This window comes from Chrysochloris asiatica, unplaced genomic scaffold (assembly GCF_000296735.1).
Source record: "Chrysochloris asiatica unplaced genomic scaffold, ChrAsi1.0 scaffold00148, whole genome shotgun sequence".
Taxonomy (NCBI): Eukaryota; Metazoa; Chordata; class Mammalia; order Afrosoricida; family Chrysochloridae; genus Chrysochloris; species Chrysochloris asiatica.
In genome coordinates, this window is record NW_006408666.1 from 8814229 (window position 1) to 8819653 (window position 5425).

At 41.7% G+C, this 5425-nt stretch overlaps 1 pseudogene; it reads left to right on the plus strand.

Annotated features, from left to right (window-relative positions):
• Positions 1-860: 860 nt before the first annotated feature.
• Positions 861-2570, plus strand: LOC102810514 (annotated as a pseudogene).
• Positions 2571-5425: the final 2855 nt, after the last annotated feature.

The following is a 5425-nucleotide window of genomic DNA, read 5'->3' on the forward strand; positions in this document are numbered from 1 at the left end:
ACCATTTCTCAAGCTGAGGGAACTGAAGAAAAAAATCAATCCTTGGCTTGCAATATTGAAGGATTCTTTTTACAAAACATTGACTGATGCAGAAAGCAGCAAAAGAAGATGGAAGGAATACACAAAGTCACTGCTGTACCAAAAAGAAATGGTTGATGGTCAGCTAATTCAAGAGGTAGCATATAACCAAGCATCAATGGTATTGAAGGAAGATCTAAGATGCACTGAAGACTTGGCAAAGAGTCTCTGCCCATTCTAAAGAGAGCTGACCCAACAGAATGCAGAAATCATTGGGCAATATCATTAATATTACATACAAGTAAAATTTTGTTAAAGATAATTCAAATATGGTTGTAACAGTTCAGTGACAGGGAATTACCAGAGATTCAAGCCAAATACAGAGGAGGATGTGAAATGAAGGATACAATTGCTGATATCAGATGGATTTTGGCTGAAGGCAGAGAATACCAGAAAGATGTTTACCTGTGCTTTATTGACTTTGCATAGGCTTTCGATTGTGTGGAACATGACAACTATGGACAACATTGTGGAGAATGAGTATTCTGGAACACTTAATTGTGCTCATGAAGAGTCTGTACATATACCAAGAGGCAGTTGTTCAAATAGAACAAGGGAGCACTGACTGGTTTAAAATTAGGATATCTGTGCGACAGGGTTGTATTCTTTCACCATACTTATTCAATCTGTATGCAGAACAAATAATCCAAGAATCTGGATTATATGAAGAAAAACATGACATCAAGAATGGAGGGAGGAGAGAAGGAAAGAAGAGGAGAGCGGAAGTGGCGTTAGTCTGGCCGGAGCCTCTTGGTGAATTTGTTAGGCGTGGAGAGGGAATGATGGCTTCCAAATTTGGTGCAGTACACGCTACTCCGGGACGCACTTCGTTTAAGCAGCAGAGGAGCTCGGAGAAGATCGTTGGGACTAAGAAGAACCAGTGCTCCATAAAGGATAATAGTTTCCAGTACACTATCCCTCATGATGATTCCTTCAGTGGTTCATCTGCCTCTTCATGTGAACCAGTGAGTGATTTTCCAACATCCTTTCGAAGAAAATCTACTTACATGAAAAAGAGACGCATCAAGCCAGCTGCTACTTCCCATGTTGAAGGGTCAGGTGGAGTACCAGCCAAAGGAAAAAGGAAACCGAGGCAGGAAGAAGATGAAGACTATCGAGAATTTCCTCAGAAGAAGCATAAGCTTTATGGGAGGAAACAACAGCCTAAAATTCAGCCTACCCCTAAGCCCCAGACTCGTCGAATTTGGAAGGAGCCACCAGCTTATGCAGCAGGCAGTTTGGAGGAGCAATGGTACATAGGAATCATGGATAAGGGCAGTGTCTCCTGTCCTATCTGCCAGTCAGTGGGGAGGAAAACCATAGAAGGTTTAAAGAAGCACATGGAAAACTGCAGACAGGAAATGTATACTTGTCATCACTGTGGAAAGCAGCTTCGTTCACTGGCAAGAATGGAGTATCATGTAATGGCAAATCATAACAGTTTGCCAATTTTGAAGACTGGAGCTGAACTGGATGAGCTGAGTCAGAAAGAACGACTTTGAACAGTTCTGAAGAGACTAGGCAAGATCAGGTGCATACGTGAGAGTTGCTCTAGTACCTTCACCAGCATCATGGGATATATGTACCATGTCAAAAAATGTGGCAAAGAGGCTGCAGAGCTAGAGAAGATGACTTTGAAATGTCACCACTGTGAAAAGCCGTATAGATTGAAGGCTGGACTTGCGTATCATCTGAGGTCAGAGCACGGGCCTATTTCCTTCTCCCCAAAGTCAGGACAGCCAGAGTACTTAAAGGACATGAGTCTAGAGTCAAAGAGTGGGGATCGAGTGCAGAGGCGTTCTGCCAAGATAGCTGTATACCACCTGCAGGAGCTGGCCTCTGCAGAACTGGCCAAAGAATGGCCTAAGAGAAAGCTACTTCAAGACTTGATACCCGATGATTGGAAGTTAAAATATACCTGCCCTGGACTACCTACTTTCAGCCAAGAAGTACTACACAAATGGAAGTTAGAGGTCAAGAAGTATCATCGTATTCAGTGTCACAATCAGGGTTGTGAGGCTGTCAACGGTAGTTTATCAGGCCTTAAAGCTCACCTGGGTTCTTGCATATTGGGAAACTTTGTGGTTGGAAAATACAAGTGTCTTCTGTGTCAGAAAGAATTTGTGTCAGAGAGTGGTGTCAAGTATCATATCAACTCCGTCCATGCTGAGGATTGGTTTATTGTAAACCCCACAACAACCAAAAGCTTTGAAAAGCTGATGAAGATAAAGCAGCAGCAACAAGAAGAAAATAGGAGGGAGCAACACAGGAGCAGAAGGTCTCTAAGAAGGCAGCAGCAGCCTGGCCCTGAGCGTTCTGAATCAGAGCTGAGTCTTAGAGTAGACAAGGATCAGAGGCAGAGTAATGAGGAACTGGTAGTGTCAACCTCCTGTAAGGAACCAGAGCAGGAGCCAGTGCCAACACATTTCCAGAAAGTCAAGTCCCCCAGATCAACTCATAAACGAGGGAGGAAATATAGGCAGGCAGTGTGAGAACACTTCTAGAGTGGATGTGATGAGGAAACTGAATCATGGGGACCTGTGCTGGGGAAACGGAGTCATGGGGGCTGAGCAGAGAGAAATGGACTGTTTCAGCTGTTTGTGACTTTCTCAGCTTCTTCCTCCTGTATAAATTCCCCTGTTTCCCCTACTTATCCCTTTCTGGTAGGTTTTCCTGCTATTCCTTATTGGAGTCCTCATGTTTTTCCGACTCTTATTTTGCCCAAAGAGCCCCCTCTTATGGCCAACTATAGGCCTCTTTTGCCCTGTATAAAACTAAAACTTGTTTGGTGTCCTTTCCTTCCTGGGGTGTAGAATGTTCTTGGAAGTTCCATTGATTTAGTAACCATTCCGTCATCTAGCTTATGAAACAATTCAAACTAAGTTTTAAAACCAAAACTGATTTATCTTTTGTATTTGTGATGTAATAAGCCTAGAAGCTAGAACTGTTGTCATTCATGTACTAAGGTTATCCTGTCTCCTTGGTAAACAAATTTTATGGAAGATGTTTGTTATGGTTCTAACAAACAATCCAATGTAGTTTTAGGATTGAAAGTAAAAAAATGTACTAAGGATGGAATGAAAAAGTTAGAACCTTCCTACTATGGTTATATATTTTCTTATTGCAAATCACAGCCCTCAGGCATGAAATACAGGCTTAAGTGTAAACATTAAAATGATTGGAAAGAAGAAAGTAGAAGAAGCAATAAATATTGTTGCAACTTAAAAAAAAAAAAAGAATGGAGGAAGACTCATGAACAACCTGTAATATGCAGGTGATACAACCTTGCTTTCTGAAAGAGAAGAGGACTTAAAATACTTACTGATGAAGATCAAAGATCACAGCCTTCAGTATGGGTTGCATCTCAGTATGAAGAAAACAAAAATCCTCACCACTGGACCAATAAATGTCTTCAAGATAAATGGAGAAAAGATTGAAGTTATCAAATATTTCACTTTGCACTGATCAGTTCAAATGTATCAACATTCATGGAAGCAGTAGTCAAGAAATTAAATGCCACATTGCATTAGTCATCATTAACAACCTGTGATATGCTGATGATACAACCTTGCTTGCTGAAAGTGAAGAGGACTTGAAACATATACTTATGAAGATCACTGAGCACAGCCTTCGATATGGATTACATCTCAATGTTAAGAAAACAAAAATCCTCACCACTGGACCAATAAACAGCATGCTTATCAATGGAGAAGAGATTGAAGTTGTCAAGGACTTCATTCTTCTTGAATCAATTGTCAACACTCACGGAAGCAGCGGTCAAGAGATCAGACGACGTATTGCATTGGGCAAATCTGCTGCACAGGAACTTTTTAAAGTACTGAAGAGCAGAGATGTCAGCTTGAGGACTAAGGTGTGCCTGACCCAAGCCATGGTATTTTCAATATCCTCATATGGATGCGAAAGCTGGACAGTGAATAAGGAAGATCTTAGAAGAATTGATGCCTTTGAGTTGTGGTGTTGGAGGAGAATACTGAGAGTATTCTCATGGACTGCCAAAGGAACCAATAGATCTATTTTGGAAGAAGTGCACCCAGAGTGCTCCTTGGAGGCCAAGATGGCTAAGTTTCATCTCTCCTACTTTGGACACATTGTCCGGAGAGAACAGTCGCTGGAGAAGGATGTCATGCTGGGTAAGGTGGAGGATCAGAGAAAAAGAGGAAGACCCCCAACGAGATGGATCAGCCAGGTGGCATCATTGATGGCGTCAAGTGTGGCAGCGGTAGTTAGGTTGGCCCAGGATCGGACATTGTTTCGTTCTGCTGTGCATGGGGTCGCTATGAGTCGGTTCCGACTTGATGGCACCTGACAACAACAACTGTGTAAGACTTCTTTAAAGTGTTCAAGAGCAAAGATAATAGTTTGAGGACTAAGGTGCATGTGATCCAAGCCATGGTATTTTCAACAACCTCTTGTGTGAAAGTTGGACAATGAATAAAGACAACCTTAAAAGAATTGATGCATTTGAATTATGTGTTTGAGGAGAATATTAGAAGTACCATTGACTGCCAAAAGAGCAAACCAATCAGTATTGGGAGCAGTACAGCTAGAATGTTTTCTTAGAAGCCAGGATGAGCCACACTTTTGTCTTTCAAACTTTGGACATATTATTAGGATACACCATGCCTGGAGAAAGATACCATGCTTAGTAACATGGTCGAGTCAGCGAACAAGAGAAGATGGATTGATGGACTCAAGTGTGAACAACGTTTGTGAGTTTGGCACAGGCCTAGCCAGTGCTTTGTTCTGTTGTGCATAGGATTGCTATGAGGTACTGACTGGACAGCACCTAACAACAACAATCTATTAAATACATCTATAAACCATTGTCCTGTAGAATTTTAGTCAGTGCTGGAAATGTAGTATGGCTTTGCTGCCCAATAAAGTAGATATAACATATGTGAGTATTGGGCATGTGAAATGTTGGTAGCGTGAATAAAGATTTGAATTTCTTGTTGTTTTTTTTTTAAAAAAAGAGTGCTTCAAGCGCCATCTTAACTGATTGGCCTACTCTTCTATCTGTTGTTGCTATTGTTGTTAAGTACCGTTGAGTCAGTTCCGACCCTGGTTTCTGAGGAGCGGCTGGTGAGTTTGAACCACTGTCCTTGTGGTTCAACTGACCTTGAGGTTCAGTGCTTCTCCTGCAGTGCATTGTGCCCTACAACTATCTAGTACCTTTATTGATTTATTTTTTTATCTTTCCTGCAATAGTCAGTTGACATTCCCTCTACTCTAGGTGTCATCCTGGCCTCCCATAATAGATCAAATGTCCTCCTTCTGGTTTCCATGGACCCTGGCATATCGTTCCATCATGGGACAGCTATAAATC